This window comes from Phaseolus vulgaris, chromosome 8, assembly GCF_051622355.1.
Source record: "Phaseolus vulgaris cultivar YP4 chromosome 8, ASM5162235v1, whole genome shotgun sequence".
NCBI classification, from domain to species: Eukaryota; Viridiplantae; Streptophyta; class Magnoliopsida; order Fabales; family Fabaceae; genus Phaseolus; species Phaseolus vulgaris.
The window spans coordinates 34,284,151-34,304,369 of NC_143505.1; positions in this window are offsets into that span (position 1 = coordinate 34,284,151).

Sequence of the window (20,219 nt, forward strand, 5' to 3'; positions counted from 1 at the left end):
ATTTGATGATTTCCGTAGGTACACGTTTGACCCGGGAGGGCAATCCTAGTTCTCAAAGCAAGAGGCTGCTATCCGAGATCAAGTCTGAAGATTTGAGGATAGATCTTCTTAAGAAGGAGGAGATGATGGACACCATCCAGCCACAACCATCCCCCTAGGAAGCAAAAACATTGGATTTGAGGACAAATCCTTTTCAAGAGGGAGGGGATGATGGAAGAGGGCCTAGCACAACCTTCCATGAAAGGCAAGAGCCAAGTCAAGCGCGTCTAAGATCAAGCTAGGAGCGTCTAAGACCAAGCTAGGAGCGTCTAAGACAAGCTAGGAGCGTCTAAGACCAAGCTAGGAGCGTCTAAGACAAGCTAGGAGCGTCTAGGACAAGAAGACCAAGCTAGGAGCGTCTAGGACAAGTTAGGAGCGTCTATGACAAGCTAGGAGCGTCTAGGACAAGAAGACTTGGATCAAAGCTATGAATGGGAGAGTGGCATACTAGCACATATTCCGTGAAGGCCCATCAAGTGTAGTTTAGCTTTAATTGGGGTGTAAATAGCATAGCCATGTGGACAAATGTTTATTTTTCTGCACATTAGAATTAAAGAGGAGTTAACCTTGATTAGCTAAAGGTTTCTAGAAGCCTTCACTAATCTAGGGACGGTTTTGTGAAGCCATGTGCACCCATGTGCTCCATGTGGCCCATGTGCCTCCATGTGCCACTTATTTACATTTCATTTGGCTTACATTTGTGTAGCATTTAGGTCATCAAATCTGGTCCTCTTTAGCCTATAAAAAGAGGAGCCTACACCTTGTATTTTCAAGATTAATGAGAGTAATGTTATGCTGCCAATTTAGTGCCATACATTGCCTTTGCCTAGTTTCTAGGACCTAATCTTCTCTTCACCATTTACCAAGAGGGCTGGCTGAACCTCCCTTTTTCCATACACTTCATTCACCTTCAAGGTCACCACAACTCCTAGGAGGACCTTGCCCACTTTCACCATAGCTTCCGCACCATATTCACAAACATCCAAGAAGTGCTCCATGAGAATGCCATCACCTAGGCCCCTGATGAACTCTTAGCTGAGTGCACGACCTTGACCACCGTTGAAGACGTGAAGGACCATCAGGGTGACCCACGATCCTACAACTTCAATGCCTTCTGCAGTAGCCATGATTCCCACATCTCCGTTCGTCACGGGACCCCCGGAGAGCCGGTCTGCGTGGACGAAAGGTCCAACGGTGGGAAGACCTTTTTCTTCCTTTACCAGACGGTGTTCAAATGCACCGGTCTACGCCTGCCCTTCACAGGCTTCGAGAGGGAGCTGCTCACCGAGATTAACGTAGCCCCTGCCCAGCTACACCCCAACAGTTGGGCATTCATCAGGGGCTTCGAGATTCTGTGTGGGTACTTGGGCCTTCTACCCTCAGTGGACGTCTTCCTCCACTTCTTTGAGGTGAAGAAATAGGGGAAGAGCCTCTGGGTAAGCTTTTCCGGGGTTGCTGGAAGGATACTCCTAACCCTCTTCCAGAACTCCAACAAGGGATGGAAAGGCAAATTCTTCCGGGTGTGATGCGCCAAACGCGACCCCACAGCCCTGGATGGCTTCCCCTTGTATTGGATGAAAAAGCCAAAGCTGCCTAAGCCCAAATCCTTAGACGAACTACCCTCTGCTGATAGAGAGGTATGCGTGGCTCTAGCCAGCCTGGGAGTCGTCTTCAACATCGCAGAGCTCATAGCTTGCGAGTTTAATGCGGACACCCTTTCTCGGTACTTTGGTAGGAAAATCTATGCCTTTACTTGTCTTCTTCACATTTACCTCTTAATGTGCTTTCTCTTAATTTTGTTTATGTTGTTTGTCTGCTCCAAATTTCTGTATGTGCTGTATGTGCTTTTGACGGGTATTAGTTCTAACCTTTTGCTCTTTCGTTTGTCTGGTGCAACATCAGTGATGGACTCATCGAGGCGTATCGCACTGGCCAAGACCTTGAGGGCTCGCCCCAAGGCAACATTCGCGAAGGCTGGCGCCTCCAACATCCCCACTGCTGAGTCCACCCTTCCCCCATCACCAACACCACACACCGCTCACACACCCAACTCTCCCCATTCCCTCCAGACACCTAACTCACCTCCTCCCCTGGCTGCAGTCCCACTGGCTGTGGCCACCAACCTCACCCCAGCCCCCCTTGACAAGGGAAAAGGCCTACTCATCGTCCCCTCCAATGACGAGGGCTCAAACGAGGGGCAGGTGTTCAAGAGGAGGAGGACCAACAGGGTCATCTCTTATCGATCTGTCTCCCCCCAACATGGAGGGTCACTAAGGAACAACCCCCCTAGTGATACATCCCCATCACAACAAATAGGCCAAGAGGAGGGGGCAGAGTCCACACCCCCACCATCACAAACTGCTCCACAAGCTCCCGCCCAAGAGGTCTTGACGATTCCCCCTGCAATCATGCAACTAATGAGGGGGTTCAACGAGAGGTCGTCGGGGAGCTCTTCTGGCGAGGCTAAGAAGGAAGGCATGCCCTACTACATGGGGGCCTTCCTTGCAATTGCACTCGATTGGCACGCACAAGCAAAATCCAAAGCCATCGAGATGCAAACCCTTCAGGCTCTCAAACGAGAGGTGACCGCCCTGAAGGAAGAAAAGCTAAAGCTAGAAGACGCTTGCCAAGCCTCCTTGGCGGAGACCCGAAAGGTGGAGGAGGCGGCCAGCCTGAGGCTGCGCGAGGCTGACCAGAAGCACGCTGACCTTCTGGGCTCCATGACCCTCTGCAGGCGGAGGTGGCTGAACTGAGGGAGGTGGTTGAGACCTCCAAGGCCCTCGGGGTAAAGCTTAATGAAGTTGTGGGGGAGCTAGCTGCGAAGACTGAAGCTCTCAACCTTCTCCAAGCTGAACATGACAAATCCCAAGCTGAGGCGAACAAGCTTCAGGTGGAGAAGGAATTTCTGGAAAAGCGGCTAGCCACCAGGGACTCCAAGATCGAGGTGTTGGAGAAGGCTAACCAAGACCTCCTCAACGATATGGCTGACACCTTTGATGAGGGGTTCAAGGAGGCTCTGGCCCAAGCCACATGTGAAAACTCAGGGATCAATACCTCCAACTGTGACCCCGGCAACCACATCGTCAAGGGGAAGGTGGTGCCCCTCGACCTTGGGGAATGAATCAGCACTCACTAGACTTCTATCTTGCTTGTAAATTGTATTTACAATATTTTGAACTTTATCTGTAATTCTGACACTTGTTCCTATTTAAATGTCATTCGAGCCTTTATTTTTACACATCTTGGTCGCCTTTTAGTTTCTCTTGCACTTCCGTCCGCCTCTGCTTTCTTTATTATATCGAATGTGTTACCCTCGATACATCTCTTCATCGCTTTTGACTTTAACTCTTTAGGGAGCACGTGACCTTCCTTCTTACTCTTCCCTTCTAAGTCGCGATGCATACCCTTCTTCTGATGTTTCACTTAGAACTTCATTCGGCCTTTGTATCTGCGAGGAATCTTCCTCATGATGGCGTCGCCTCCCTTGTCATTGCCCAAAGGCAAAGGAGGATTTAACTTCGCGTATTTTTCTTGTCTTTGATAACTCATGTTTTTATGCTTCTTCTTCTTCTTGCTCTTCGACTTTCTCTCGCGTCCTGGACTTATAAACGTTTCCACCTTGCTCTTTACTTACTTGTCTTGAGTCCCCAGGCACTTACTGCCAAAGGCATTGCTGGCTTTATCATCGCTTAAGATAAAAAAGGGTCTCATCTCTTCTATGGCCTCGACATCGCTCAAAGGCGAGGGAGACCTTGATCTCTTCTATGGCCTCAACATCGCTCGAAGGCGAGGAGGACTTATCTGTCTATCTGATTTGTACTATCTGGGGCCTCGACATCGCTCGAGGGCGAGGGAGGACTTTATCTGATCTGTACTGTGTGTCCACGCTCGAGGAGAGACCTACTGAATAAGAGGCCGTATCGTCCTCAGCGTGTCTAAACACTTGGGACAAAGTCACGCCTTTGGTGCCCACACCCGTGGAGAGGCCTATTACAGCAACGCCGTATCGTCCACGGGGTGTCTAAACACCAAGGCAGCTTAGCCCTTATCTCTACGCGCGTGGTGCCCACGCATGAGGAGAGGCTTGCCCTGGGGTAGTGCCGTTTCGTCCTCAGGGTGTCTGAACACACCAAGGCGATCAGTGTTCTTGGTGCCCACGCCCAGGGGGAGGCGTGTTGGAAACATCGCTGTATCGTCCCTGGTGTGTCTAAACATCAAGATGACCAGGGATTTTGGTGATTACGCCCAAGGAGAAGGTTTCCCGAAGGATGGCGCTTCTCCTCAGCTGCGTGTATCTGCACCAAGTGACCTGGTTCTCCAATGCTCCGAAACTTCTTACTGTCTGATGCCCACGCTCGAAGGAAACGCCTCCCGCCACTTCCTTGCGAGGTGTCTAAACATCAGACACCGGGGCTAGCTATTCCTACCTGAGGAGGGGGCGTCCCAAAGGAATCCCTTAACCCCTGCTCAGGGACTAGACACCCAGATTTTAGCTTATACTGAACGTACCTTTGGTCTTGATCTCCGAGCATGAGCATGCGCTCCTGCTACTTGCTTTGAATTTGACGCCTGTTCCCTCATCTGGCGATGCCTACACCTGGTGACGCCTCATCTTGGAGATGCCTACACCTGGCGACGCCTCATCTTGGCGACTTTTCATCTTGGCGATGCCTTATCTTGGCGACGCCTCATCTTGGCGACGCCTCATCCTTGCGGCGCCTCATCTTGTCGACGCTTGCCTTAGGCGATGCCTCGAGTCTTTGTCTTTTGTTTCTTAATCTTTGCTCTTATACTATGTGAGAGGGAAAAATTGAGACAAAGTTTTCTTGAATTGCTTTTTTACTTGGGTGACCTCATTAAAAAACCCCCAAGAGGGAAAAAGAGTGTGCCCTTTAGAACTGTGTGTTTCATAACTTTCAACTGAAATAAAATTTTAAATTAGCTGCATTCCAGCTGCGTGGGATGGGACCCCCCTCTACAGTCTCTAACTTGTACGAACCATTTCACTTGGCTTCGGTTATTCTGAAGGGTCCTGTCCACTTGGGAGACAACTTGTTCTCCAACTCGTAAGGGTGAGCCTTTCGCATGACCAAGTCAGCTACTTGGAACTGGCGCGGCTTTACCTTAGAGCTTTATTGTGCTCCACTCTTCTCTTCACAACTTCAGCCTTTATCCTTGCTTCCTCTCTGGCCTCGTCCAATAGGTCTAGATTTACCCTTCTTTCCTCATTGGATTCTTGTGCCACGAAGTTTAGGAAGCAGGGTGAGCTCTCACGAATCTCCACCGGGATCATGGCGTTTGACCCATGTACCAAACTCAACGGTGTTTCCATGGTGGAAAATTGAGGCATGGTGTGGTAAGCCCACACGATCCTTGGTACTTCTTCTGTCAGCGCCCCTTTGGCTTTCTCAAGCCTTCGCTTCAATCCCCTCAGCAAAACTCTATTCGTTCATTCTACCTGCCCGTTCGTCTGGGGGTGTTCGACTGATGCAAACACCTGCTTGATTCCTACTTCTGGACACAACTTCCCTAATTGTTGGCTCGCAAACTGAGTTCCATTATCTGAGTTGAGACGCCTTGGCACCCCGAAACGACACACAATGTTCTTGCAAACAAAGTGTTGTACCTTGTGCACAGTGATCTGTGCCACTGGTTCTGCCTCTATCCACTTCGTGAAGTACTCGATGGCGACTATCAAATACTTCATCTGCCTTATTGCCAGAGGGAAAGGCCCCAGAATATCGATTCCCCATGTGTGGAAGGGCCACGGGCTGTAAATCGATCTCAGCTCTTTTGGAGGTGCCTTATGCCAGTCTGCATGCATCTGGAACTGCTTGCATCGCTGGGCGTATCTTACACAATCCTCCCTCACCGAAGGGCAATAAAACCCTGCGCGAATCACCTTGGAAGCCAATGATCTTCCCCCTACGTGGCTTCCGCAAATCCCCTCGTGAAGCTCTGACATGATCCTCGTACACTCTTCGCCACTCACACATGTCAAAATTGGGTGTGTGAACCCATGCCTAAATAGCACTCCATCAACGAGAGTGTACCTTGCAGATTCTTCTTTATCCTCTTTCTTTCTCCAGGCTCTGCCGGGAGGATCCCATCTGCGATGTATCGCCTGTAAGGCGTCATCCACGTGTCGCCTTCCTCCAAGGCACATACTTGTACACATTTCTCACCTTCGGGCGAGGCCGCATAGGTGCTGATGCGGGGTGCCCTCGCCGTATCTTGAATCAAAGAGTGATGGCTCCTTGGCTTTCCTCTTGCTGCGCTAATGTGAAGAACGTCCACCCTGTTGTCCGCCACAAACTTTCACGGCGTCTTGAGCGTCTCTTGGATGATTGTCCTCTGCCTTCCCCCCTTGCCAGAGCTGGCCAGCTTGGCGAGCAGGTCAGCTCTGGCATTTTGCTCTCTAGGGACATGCACAAGCTCAAACGTAGCGAAAGCTCCCTTCAATACTTCGACGTACCTTAAGTACGCATCCATCTGTGGATCCTTTGCTTGGTATTCCCCTGTTACTTTTCCTGTGACCAACTATGAGTCACTCTTCGCCAAGAGACTCTATGCGCCCATTTCCTTGGTCAAAAGCATTCCAGCAATCAGCGCCTCATACTGAGCTTGGTTATTGCTTGCTTTGAAGGCGAAGTGTAAGGCTTGCTCGATCAATACTCCGTTAGGCCCCTCCAAGATTATTCCAGCGCCACTCCCCTGTTGATTGGAGGACCCATCCACTGATAGCATCCACTGCGATCCTAACTACACCTCTTGAAGGCCTCCTCCTGGTGGGAGTTCTGCGACGAAATCTGCGTAGACTTGTCCTTTGATGGATCCCCTGGGTTCGTACTGGATATCAAACTCTGACAGCTCCACTGCCCAACGAACCATCCTTCCAGCTACATCTGGCTTCTGAAGCACTTTCTGAATGGGGAGGTTCGTCATCACCACCACTGTAAAACTATGAAAGTAGTGACGGAGCCTTCTAGCTGAGAATACTACCGCTAGCGCCGCCTTTTCCAACGACTGGTATCTTGTCTCGGGGCCTTGCAAGGCCTTGCTTACGAAGTAGATGGGCCTCTGTAGCTTGTCTTGTTCTTGGACTAGCACGAAGCTGATGGCCCACTCAGTTACTGCAAAATACAATCGAAGGGGGACGCCTGCTCATGGCTTGCAAAGCACAGGTGGCGTCGCCAAGTATTCCTTTAACTTGAGGAATGCTGCTTCGCACTCATCTGTCCACACAAAGCGGCTATTCCTCTTGAGGCACTGAAAATAGGGGTGACAAAGCTGCCATCCGCCCAGTCAACTACTGCACTTCTTTCACTGAAGTTGGGCTCCTCATGGCAATAATAACTGCACACTTATCAGGGTTCGCCTCTATCCCCCTCTCCGTAAGCATAAAGCCTAAGAACTTCCCCGCCTCGACGCCAAAAACACATTTTTCCGGGTTTAACTTGTGGCGGTACTTTGATATGGTAGCAAATAGCTCTTCCAGATCCACTGCGTGCTGCCCTCTCTCATGCGAAGTCACCACCATGTCATCTACGTAGGCCTGCACCTTCCTTCCCAGCATGGGTGCAAGGACCTTGTCCATTAGCCTCTGGTAGGTGGCACCTGCATTCTTCAGCCCAAATGGCATCACCTTATAACAGTAACTGCACGTCTCCGTCATGAACGCCGTTTTACTCTCATCCCTTGGATGCATCTTGATCTAATTGTAACCTGAGAATGCATCCAAGAAACTCAGCATCTTGCAGCTCGAGGCTCTATCCAACAACACGTCTATGCTGGGCAGTGGGTACGAATCCTTGGGGCGCGCCTTGTTCAAATCTATGAAGTCGACGCACATCCTCCACGTTCCATTCATTTTCTTTACTAAAACGACGTTCGCCAGCCACTCGGGGTATTGTATCTCCCTGATGTGTCCAGCACTTAGCAATTTCTGCGTTTCTTCCTTCACGACGAGACACCTCTCTTCATTGAATTTCCTCCTTCTCTGTCATACAGGGCGAACCTTGGCGTCCATGGTGAGGTGGTGGCACAAAAAATCGGGGTCGATGCCCAGCATGTCTGCAGCGGTCCACGCGAATGCATCTAAGGGGCGTGAGATCACTGCCGCCACTTCTTCTTGTTCTTCCTGGCTCAACAAACATCCCAACTTGAACACCTTACCATCTATCTTTCTTTCCACCATATTGTGCACTGGTTGGGGTAGCCTATACCGCGCGCTCTCTGCATGAAACTCATTTCTGCAATATTCTTCTATAGGCGTCGCATTATCAGATGCTTCGGGCATCGCCTCCTCTGACGCTTCTTCCATGGGCGAGGCCTCTCCGTGTGCTTCTTCTCAAGGCGCATCTTCCTTGGGCGTCGCCTCCGCGTGTGAGGCCTCAGGAGGCGTCGCCTCTTCCAAGGGCTCTACCTCCATTGGCGTATCCGAAACGAGCGATCGCTCAAGTACCATGAACACGCCTCTCTTTGTCTTCAAGCTATTTTCATAGCATTTCCGGGCCTCCTCTTGATCAGATTTGATCACAATTACCTTGCCACTAAGATCTAGCAACTTCATCTTCATGTGGCGCGTGGAGGCCACTGCTCTTAGCCTATTCAACGCTGGTCATCCCAGCAAGATGTTATAGGTTGAATCGGCATTCACAACTAGATACTGGATGCTTTCGGTGCGCGACGTCGTTCCATCAGTAAACGTCGTCCTCAACTCCAGGTAGCCACTGTACCGTCCCGTACCCGAGCGTTGACAAAGTCAAAGTCAAAGTCAGCGTCGAGGTCCAAGTCAACACAAGGCGTCGCCTAGGTGAGGCGACGCCAAGTGCAAGCATCACCCAGTTACGGCGTCGCCAAGGTAAAATGTCACAAAGGCAAGGCAATCACAGTGTTGCTCCCCGATACCCATGGGTTGGAAAGACCATGGAGGGAGTGACGCCGTGGGAAGGCCTCAAACCCCGATAACCCGGGGTAGCAATAAAGAGAAGAGAAAGGTGGCTTAAAGGCCATAGTAATAGCGCCAGTGGAGAGCAACTTGACTCGTGAAGTGCCCATGTCGCCCCAGAGACGCCCTTGGGGTAGTTACGACTCATGAGAAGGGTCACGCCCGGGGGCAGCCAGGTGCAGGGCACGAGAGGAAGGTAGATACGCTCTCAAAGTGAGTGGCTAGATGTTTGGGGGCATGAGTTGGCACCCAAAAAGTCACCCCTTGCGCAAATGCACTCCCAGGTAGGAGGACTCACATGAGGAAATACCCCCAGATGGGGTCACGGTGCTGTGATAGCAGCCAAGTCAGAATAGCCACGTGTAATAGCAGCCAAGTCATAATAGAAACGTCAACTTGTCAGGTACAAGGTAATTAAAACTATTTAATAAAGTTTACGTTTCGAGCGTTTAAGGTCCTATAAATGCTCCCAAGCGGTTTGAACATCTTAAAGGCGCTGAACGTTTTATAATTAAATGCGCTTTAAGACGCTTTAAATGCTAGAGTAGTTTAAATAGCGCCTTGAATGTTGGAAACGGGGTTGGAACTTTTGCCAGACTTTCCTAGAACACACTCTAGTTGCTTGCTCGAGTCTGGAGGCTACACACAAGGGACTAGGGAGAGAGGTTGTTTGCCAGAACGAGAAAATAGACACTAGGAACAGTTTCTTTTGACCACCTTCAGAGTGCCATTCACGATGCTCCGACACGGAGGTGTAGAGTTTTTGGTGTTTCTTGCTAGCTGACTTGAGCGTCGGAGTGCAAACGGCCGCTAGGGCGCCCTTTTTGTCCTTCTTTGCAGGAATCCACAGGTAGCCAGTGGGAAGGCGTCCCTAGCTGACGGGCGAGGTTGCGCACAAAGACGTCCAAGGTCAACCGGCCGGAACATTTGGCGCCCACCGTGGGGCCGATTTAAAACATCAGTCCCATCACGAGATACGAAGATCTATCAGAGCCACCATAACGTTGGCAGAAGTTGGAGGAAACAGTGAAGAATGAGGGCCACCACTAGACAAGGTACCGCACGCGCGGCGAGTGAGGAAATGTCTATGCAGCAGGTCATGGAAATGGTGCGGGGGCTGCAGGATGAGATGGCGGAGTCGAGGATGGAACAAGAACGCATCCAGGCGGATCTCGCAGACTCGCGCATGAGAAATGAAGAGCTCCATCGTATGAATGAAGAGTTGCGCCGGGGTTTGAACAATAACAAAGGGCAACGTGAACAAGATGAGACCGAGCGTCTCACCCCACCAAGGGAGTTTTCCACACCCTTCTCGCAAGAGATTCTGGATGCAGTAATCCCAAACACGTTCGCGGGGCCCAAGGTGATTTTCACCGGGATGGAGCACCGAGAAAGTGGGTTAAAACGTGTTGTTTAGCAAATAGTTTTACGCTGAAGCTCGACTGCCTTAAAGTTCACAAGTTATTAGAATGATATCGTCCGAAGGTTGATAGTTTGAAGCAGTTAGTAAACGGTTGCGCTCGCAGAATTACTAAGTCAATTTCGTTTAAGTGATTTTTTACAAGGAAAAGCAAGGCAAACAGAGAGATTGTAAGAAGAAGCAGAAAACTTCATAACACAGTGGTATCAGTTCAAAATACATATACCAAAAAGGGAAAGGTTATTACAAGTAAGTTGTGCAAGACAAGAACAGAGGAATAAGTGGTGGAGGGAAGCAGCTAATCTTCAGAAGGAACGATCTTCCCATCCACCACTTCGTTGTTTAGTGACACCATGGAGAGGTCCAGATCAGGGTACTGGCAGGCAAATTGCTCCAAGGCGGCGTCAAACCCAGCAACGAGGATTTGGGCGGAGCTCAGCTCGAGCTCTTCAGTTTGCTTTTTGAGCCCCTCGGTTTGTTGTTCTAACTCATCAGCTCGTTTCTTTAGTTCTTCATTTGTCTCACGAGCTTGAAGGAGGTCTTCAGCAACCTTCTTGTTTTCCGCCTGCGCCTGGGCCAGCTCTGCGGCGATCTTTTCATTCTTCTTTCTGGCTTCGGCGAGCTCAGCCACGGTGTCATCCCTCTCTTTCTCGACTTTTCCTAAGAGGACCTCCCGATCTACTGACCTCTTCTCAAGGCTCTCTACCTAGGTTGCATCTGCTTTGATCGATGCCTCCAGGTCAGCCACCTTGAGACGGTAGGGAACCAGTTTGCTCTCCAACTCAATTTTCTCTTGAGCTAGGAGGTGCACTTTATGGCGCAGATCGGTGGCCTCCTTACGCGCCACCCTCAGCTCAGTGCTCATGGCGTCCTCCACTCTCGAATGATCGATCTCTGCCAGCATAAGGTTGCAAGACAACTTCTCCGCCTCGATCCTTATTAGGCGATTCTCCTCTTGGAGCACGGAGAAGTCGTCCTGAAGTTTTTTGCTGGAGCTCTCCACAGCTTTTGATATGATGGAGGGGAGGTCCTCTGCCATCATTATGAGTTTGGCCGTGAAGGGTCCCCAGATCCCTTTAACCGCAAGGGGAAGGTTTGCAACCGCTGTTGGTGGAGGCGCTGAAGGAGCCTGATGCTGGCTCTCACCACCGCCCTCTTGGATTGGTTGTTGAATTGGAGCTTCTTGGCGTGGTGGTGACGTGGGGGACTCGGTGATCATGATTGGCGAGTTGTGAGCACCTTCATCCCCACCTGGCGCAGCTTCGGCGATTGAGGTAGTTGAAGGAGGACCCTCTCCAGCGGATATGAATGGCGTGGAGGCGCTCGGAGGGTTCTCCATAAAGTTGGGCTCGATGGCCTCAACCGCAGGAAGTGCAGCCGCCAAGGGCACTGCTTGGACTGGCGGTGTTGGAGCTGGGGGAGAAGGTGGTGTTGGTGTTGGAGCTGGGGGAGAAGGTGGTGTTGGTGTTGGAAGAGGAGGTGGAGTAGGTGGTGAAGAAGGTGCCACCCTTCTCCTTTAGGTGATGAGGCCATCCTCAGTTGCCTCATCGTCCTCTTCTTCATCTTCATGGACCACCTGAGGAGCTGTCCTCTTTGGCTTCCTTAAGATGAGTTTCTTGCGTTGTTGAGCGGGCAATGCTTCTGAAGGAGTTGGGCCTAGAGGGGGCGATCTGCCCTGAGCAGCGGCGATCTCCACTACTGAGTTGGGCACAGTTTGGGAGCCCGACGCCAACCCGTGGGCTCGGGCGAGCGCCCTCAATTCAGCTAACTTGCCTTTACCCAGCATGAGATCTGCATAGTGCAAAAGCATACAAGTAAGCTCAAAGACAAAGGGAAAACATATGAGTAAGTGTGCGAATGAGACAAACAAATGGTGTAGGAGATAAAGACCAAGTCTAGTGCGCAGGAGACAAAACACCCAGTAATAGATAACAGAGGTGCAACACAGGGCAAAAACTTAAAATGTTGAGGTAAGCACTAACCTATGCGAGCCTCGAGTTGGTCCTCGAAGAACTCGAAAGAGATGATCGAAGAGGTGAGAAAGGTGATGTTAGCGGCTGCCACACTCTTCCAGAAGAGGCATAGGTCCTTCTCCAACTCGCCCATGTTGTCGGGGCTTCTTGGCTTTCTGAAGTTGCCCTTGGAGTCTTTATTTCCCTTGTTTACCCAGTACAAGGGAAAGCCGTCGAGCAGCGAAGTGTCCTGGTCATTTTGGCACACTTGGACGAATTTCCCTTTCCAATCCTTGTAAGATTGCTGGAAGATAGAAAGGATTGACCTCCCAGCAATTCCGTTCAGGCTCACCCAAAGCCGATCTCCAAGGTTCTTGGCCTCGAACAGGAAAAGGAACACATCTACCGAGGCCGGTAGTCCCAAATGCGCACACAAAATTTGAAACGCCCGCACGAATTGATGTGATTCCAATAGCCACATAGAACAAGATTCTTGACACTTTGAGGAATCACCTTGAGCTGGAAAATGTAGAGGCACTTTCTTAGAAGTTGGATCATGGTTCTAAGATCAAGAACTCACCAATAACAAGTACCAAATCCCAAACTCATTTGGATGAACCAAATATTGTCAAATTGAATCAACAAAGGAATAGAAACTAGATTAACCGAACAGAATTAAGCTACTAAACAAAAGAACCGAACAGAATTTAAAAACAAAACAGAATATAGGTGCTGAAAATAGAAAAACCGAAAGCTAGACAACTCAAAACACAAGGTAACATGAACAATTGAAGAAGAAGAAAGGAAGGAGAAGAGAATGCTCATGAAGATGGAAGATAGGTTGGATGATCACGCCACTAGAAGTATGGATGCTCCTAGATGAGTGTGGAAGCCGCCACTTGAGGAAACCATGGTCCTTCAAGATAAGACTAGAGAAGAAGCTCAAAGCTCTCCAAATGCTCACTCCAATTTTGAGTATAGTTTCTTTAGATAAATTCAAATCTGAATTTTACAAGGAAGGCACCTCTATTTATAGCCTAAGGTGCTGAAAAAGAAAGCTAAAACAATTCAAAATTCCCTCCTAATTCAAACTAGAACCGGCGCCTATTTGCAAAGCAAGGAAGGTGTGATCCTTTCCTTCACTTTGGCACCCCCTATTCTACTTCTACACCTATCTACTAATACACCCCCCTAAAGCTCCTAACTAAAGCCTAAAAGATGCTATAACAAAAGAGGTTTCTAAGGTTTCCCTCTAAGCACCTTCAACTAAAGACACTACAAAAAGAGAAAATAAATGTCCTCTAGCTCCCAAGGCTTTGAACATGCTTCTTGTAATCCTTTGAGGTGGACTTTGACCTCCATGGGCGTCCTCCATTTGTGCCTCCACCTCTTCTTGAGCTTGATGAGTGGCCTCCATGTTCTCTTGGGCTTGATCTCCATCACGAATGCCCAGCTGTTGGGATGAAGCTGGGCGGCGGCGATGTCGAGCTCGGTTAAGAGTTCCCGTTCGAAACGGGAAAGGGGAAACCTGAGTTTCACCTTTTTGAAGAGAGTGGTATACACAAAGCAGAACAACTCGCCGTTGTTCCCTTTGTCATCTGCGCAGACTGGCACGTCGGGGGGGCAAGGCAGCACCATCAGTTTGTCATCGTGCTCCTTGTGGAACGAAAGGTTGGGCTTGTGCCCTTTCTTCAATCGAAGCACCGCCAGAGCAGAGTTTACTGAAGAAGTCTCCTTCAGCAAAGTTGAGGTGGCCCATGGGTATAACTTCTTGTAGTCTGGAGAGGCGATGAAGGCACCTCCGGCGATGGGTGGAGTTGCCTGAGCAAAGTTGGGGCGAGAGGTTGCAGGCCTCTCAGCCTGGGAGGAAGGAGCACCAGGTGCTCGCGGTGGGTTATGCACTTGGGATGGAGGGTTTCGCGACGAAGGAGGAGGATTCGCGGTGGTCTTTGTACGAGCCATCGCGGGAACTGCAAAGAAAAAAGGAAAAGAAGGATGAGCGAAGGTCGTAGAGGTCGACTTGATTGTGAACGAAGGATGAAAAAACGAATGAACGAAAGTTCGTTGTGATGGAAGAAATGGGAGGCGAAGCCCTAAGTTACGATAAGGGAGAGGCAGAAGAAACAACCCACAACGTATGCACCAGGCAGTTAATGGATGATGCGAATCGGTTAAAATGCAGCAAATATCGACAGAGGAAGTAAAAGGAGTACCTTTCGATGATCAGACAAACGCTGAAGGGAGTTGGGGATTGAGAGAGTTGAAGAGCGTCGAAGGTTTGCAGAGGAAACTCAGAGCGTTTGAGAAGGCAAGGAGACGATGGAACAGTAGAAATGAAATGGGTTTAAGGGTTTTTCAAACGATTTTTGGAAGCGTAAACGACAACTAAAGATGACCGTTGATGAAGCCACGTGTCGAGCGATTGGAAAAGTGTTTGGTGGAGCGTCAGGAAAGCAGAAAGTGCAAACGTTTGGAATTCTGCGCCAGCGCCACGTAGATCGGTAGTGACGTGATTTCTCTAGTCTTTTCGCTGGACAAGTCTTCGCTTAAGACTGGGGGGCTTGTGTACCGTCCTGGTAGTCGGAAGTGATGACGTGGCATCGAGCTATTATGTAGGCGTGTTGAGCAGGGCCCATGGCTGGCAGAAGGGAAGAAAGTCGGGGGGCTCGTGTGGTCGCCAGTTATTAAGTTGGCGTGCCCCGGTCTCTAGCATACCTAAACCGGCGGTCACCGGTTTAGGATGAAGTCGCCAGATGCGAACCCGCCACCACATGGTGGTTAGAGATCGCTGAAACAAGGACATCGCCGAAGATGAAGTCAGATAGTCATTTCCTAGCTAGCCAGAGGATGAGGTCGAGAGACATCTTACCTGAACATACACGGTGAAGCAAGTAAAGTAGATCATGAAGGCGGCCGGCGAGACCACAGGGAAGGTGTGTACGAAGGCACCCGAACTCGCCACTCAGAAAAGATCACGCTCCAAGGCAGCTATGCACTGAGTTGTGTCATGCATAAGTAACTTAGCCAAAAGCCTGAAGACTAAGAAGTGGCGCCCAAGTCAAGGATGCTCCAGATGGTGACACGTGTACAGCTGGATGTGAGCCACGTGTCCAGATGTGTAACTGTCAGGAGAGAGAAAGTGCGCAGGTATATAAGAGATTCTAACGAACTTCTGAGGTACGGACATTTAGATTACTTCTTTACGCTTGCGAGTGTTGAGTACGCTGAGAGAGAATTTTGCACGGTTCCTTAGAGTTCTTGAGTTTTCTCTTAGTATTTGGTGGTTCAGTCGCTGACTTGGGCGTCGGAGCGTGATTGGCCGCAGCGGCGCCGTTCTGTCTTTTGCAGGTTCTTGAGGTGAATCACAGCGAAGGACGGAGGCTAACACGGCGCAGAAGTCGATCCAGGTTTGACGAGGCAAGGTTCTTGCGTCCCGGTCAACAGGCAGGATCATCAGGCGCCCACTGTGGGGCCGTGTAAAACCTGTCCCCATCCACAGCGTGAGTTCTTGGAAGTTTCTGTAGTTTTGTGTGGTTGTGTGCTGGTGCAACCATTTTCCGCTGTTCATCTAAGCTTTGTTCGGTAGTTTAGTGTTTTCCACCGTTTGTTTGAGTTCTTGTTCGGTGAGGTGAGGTTTTTCCCTGCTTGCGCAAGTTTTTAATCGGTGAAGATCTAAGTTTCGCCGTTCGTTCGGATTTTCGAGGAAGAAGCGGTGATTTGTGGTGGAGTTGTGAGTTTCTGTGAAGGTTCGCTGTTGAGGTTGGGTTCTTGAAGTTCTTTGGAGTTTGCGAAGCTCTGACCGAGTGATCGCTGAATCGATCGTTGCTGAAGGAGGTGTTGTTCGTCGCTCTTTGTGATCTGTTAAGTTTTCATGAGAAAGATGAGAAGCAACCGCTCAAGTCCAGTTGCGCCAGTTGCTGCTGAAGGCGCCATGACTATGGCACAGATGGTGGAGATCATGCGTGCGTTGCAGGCGAACGTGGAAGCCTCGCGCATAGAGCAGGTAAAGATGCATGAGGACCTGGTCGCCTCTCAGACCAGGAATGAAGAGCTTAGCAGAGTGACTGAGGAATTGCGCCAAGCTCTTCAGGAGCAGCGAGGGCGCCCAGTCGCTGAAGAGGTCGCGCCGTCAACGCCGCCTCGCGTTTTCCCCATGCCTTTCGCTCAGGCGATTACAGACACGCCTATCCCTGCGAGTGTGGTACCCGTGAAGGCTGTTTTTACCGGCATGGAAGATCCTGAGGCACATCTCACCATGTTCCACACGCAGATGATGCTGTCAGGAGGATCGGATGCTGTGTATTGCAAGATGTTTGTCAGCACACTCCAGGGGACGGCGCTGGAATGGTTTGTGAGCCTGCCTACAGGCCACATAACAAATTTCCAGCAGTTTTCGAAGATCTTCGTCGAGCAGTACATAGTGAACAAGGCGCCGCCTAGGGTGTCTTATGATCTGTTCGACATAAGGTAGTACCAGGGAGAGTCCCTCAGGGACTACTTGAATCGTTTTGGGGCGCAGATGGTTCGCTCGCCGGCCAAGGACGAAGAGATGTTGGTCTACGCATTCAAGAAGGGCGTGCTGCCAGGACCCTTCTGCGAGGCATTGATCAGGGCTCACCCCGCCACGTTTGCTGAGGTTAGGCGACTTGCGGTGGCCCACATCGCCGATGAAAGTGAGGTCGCCGAGAAGAGGGGAAGCGTGGCCCCCGCTAGGCCACGTGCCCAGACCAGGATCCAGCCACAGAGGGTGCTGGAGACAGCGGCAGCCAAGAGGGATCAGAGGACTCGACATCCTTATGATCCAAGGAAGAACAAGGGCAGGGGCCCAGCGCTCCCTCAACTAGCACGTCGGGAGTACAATCGCCCACCAAAGCATAAGTTTGTGATGGGATTGGCAGACCTGATCACCATTCCCAATATAGCAGCCAGGCTGAAGGCGCCCGAGAAGGTGGGCGACAAGGTGTTGGGACCAAAGCCAGACGCCTGGTGCGAATTCCACCAGGGCTTTGGCCACACTGTGGACTCATGTTTGGCTTTAGGATACCAGCTCGACGACCTGGTCAAGAGCGGGTTCCTAAACGATTACCTGTTGGTTAGAAGAATGGGGGACGCGTCGAGCTCCCAGCTAGCAGGTGGTGAGGCTCAACAACACGAGATGCCTACTCACGGAGAGATCCACACCATTGCAGGAGGTTTCTCGGGTGGTTGATGCACCGCGTCACAGAGGAAGAAGTATGCGAGGTCTGTGATGACGGTGGACATGTTCGAGGACCACTCACCAGACGTGGACATCACGTTCACAAGGGAAGATCTCAGGGACGTAGTGCCTCATGACAACGATCCCATAGTCATCTCGCTTGTTACGGCAGGAAGGAAGGTCCACAGGGTTCTGGTGGACCAAGGAAGCATGGCGGATGTGATGTTCTGGCCGACTTTCACACAGCTGCAGTTGCCCCTTGACCAGTTGAGGCCCTATGGAGGGTGCCTGTACGGTTTCGCTGGTGATCAAGTGGAGGTCAGGGGGTACATCGAATTAAGAACCACATTCACGGATGAGGCGGGCTCGAGGACGGAGAAAATCAAGTACCTCGTCGTGAATGCTCCCTCAGCATATAACATTCTGTTGGGAAGGCCAACACTCAACAGAATAGGAGCTGTGCCTTCAACCAGGCACATGAAGGTGAAGTTGCCATCAATGGAAGGGGTGGTGATCACCATCAAATCTGACCAGAAGGAAGCAAAGAAGTGCTATGAGAATAGCCTGAAAAACAAGAGGTCAGTGCGTTACATCACAACGACGCCGCCTCCCGTGTGAAGCCCAAGCCAGCAGAGTGGCGAGTTGTTGGTGCGGCGATGGAGGTAGCCGCCGGAGGCGACGTCGCCATGAGGGATGCTGAGGCTGAGGGAGAGAACGCCGAGCGGGAAGAAGAGGCGAGGAACCGCCCAGAGGAAGCGAGGGAGCTGGGAATCGCCAGGGCGGTGATCGCTAGGGAAGCTAGACCCAAACCCGTTGAGGAATGGCTCGAAAGGGAGATCAAGGGAAAGGTCTTCAAATTGGGAAGATCCTTGGAGGCTGAGCTCCAAGACCAGATTGCCAAGGTGATAGAGCGGCATCTGGACGCTTTCGCATGGTCTGCTTCAGACATGCCAGGAATTGACCCTGACTTTTTGTGCCACCATCTAGCAATGGACAACCAGGTCAGGCCGGTGCGACAAAGAAGAAGGAAGTTCAACGAGGAGAGGAGGCAGGCGATCAGGGACGAAACCCAGAAGCTCCTCGCCGCAGGCCATATCAGGGAAGTCCAGTACCCTGAGTGGCTGGCCAATGTCGTGCTGGTGAAGAAAAGCAATGGGAAGTGGCGCATGTGCGTCGATTTCACTGACTTGAACAAGGCTTGCCCAAAGGATTCGTATCCTCTGCCAAGCATAGACGCCCTGGTGGACAGTGCTGCAGGGTGTAAGTTGCTGAGTTTCCTGGACGCCTTCTCGGGGTACAACCAGATAAAGATGCATCCCATGGATGAAGAGAAGACCGCTTTCATGACCGAGAGATCGTGCTACTACTACAAGGTGATGCCCTTTGGGCTGAAGAACGCGGGGGCCACGTACCAGAGGTTGATGGATCGAGTACTTGCACCTATGCTGGGGAGGAATGTGCAAGCGTACGTAGATGACATGGTCGTGACCTCGCTGGAGAAGAGCAAGCACGTCGCGGACTTGGAGGAGTTGTTCACCACAATCGCCAAGTTCAGATTGAAGCTGAACCCCGAGAAGTGCATTTTTGGCGTGGAGGCGGGGAAATTCTTGGGATTTCTCTTGACTGAAAGAGGGATAGAAGCCAATCCTGATAAGTGTGCTGCCATCTTGGCGATGAGGAGCCCGGCTACCGTGAAGGAAGTGCAGCAACTTACAGGTCGGATGGCCGCCCTGTCTCGTTTCGTATCAGCCAGTGGAGAGAAGGGTCATCCGTATTTTCAATGTTTAAGGCGAAACAACAAGTTTGCCTGGACGAAGGAATGTGAAGAGGCCTTCGTCAAACTTAAAGAGTACCTGGCGAGCCCGCCAGTTCTGTGCAAACCGTTGGTGGGGACCCCTCTCAGGTTGTATTTTGCTGTGACTGAGAGGGCGGTAAATGCGGTGCTCGCCCGAGACCAGGACCAGGCTCAGAAGCCTATTTATTTCGTCAGCAAAGTACTGTAGGGCCCGGAGGTGAGGTATCAGGCCTTGGAGAAAGCCGCGCTGGCTGTGGTATTTTCGGCAAGAAGGTTGCGCCACTATTTTCACAGTTTTACAATACTGGTGATGACCGACTTGCCCATCCAGAAGGTTCTGAAGAAGCCCGATGTAGCTGGGAGGATGGTGAAGTGGGCGGTGGAGCTATCGGAGTTCGATATCAAGTATGAGCCCCGAGGTCCGATCAAAGGGCAGATCTTCGTTGACTTCGTGGTCGAACTCTCTTCAAAAGCGGCACGAGTTGAGGGGGATGATTTCCGTTGGGTGCTCTCGGTGGACGGGTCATCAAACCAGTAGGGTAGCGGTGCTGGAGTCATCTTGGAAGGGCCCAACGGTGTGCTGATTGAGCAATCCCTGAGGTTCGCCTTCAAAGCCAGCAACAATCAAGCAGAGTATGAGGCGCTGATCGCCGGAATCTTGCTGGCCAAGGAGATGGGAGCTAGGGTGCTAATGGCTGAGAGTGACTCGCTGTTAGTCACGGGACAAGTAACAGGCGAGTTCCAGGCCAAGGATGCACAAATGGCGGCTTACCTGGAGTATGTACAGGAGTTGAAGAGTTCCTTTGTCTCCTTTGAAGTGGTGCATGTGCCCAAAGAGCAGAATGCCCGAGCTGACTTGCTAGCTA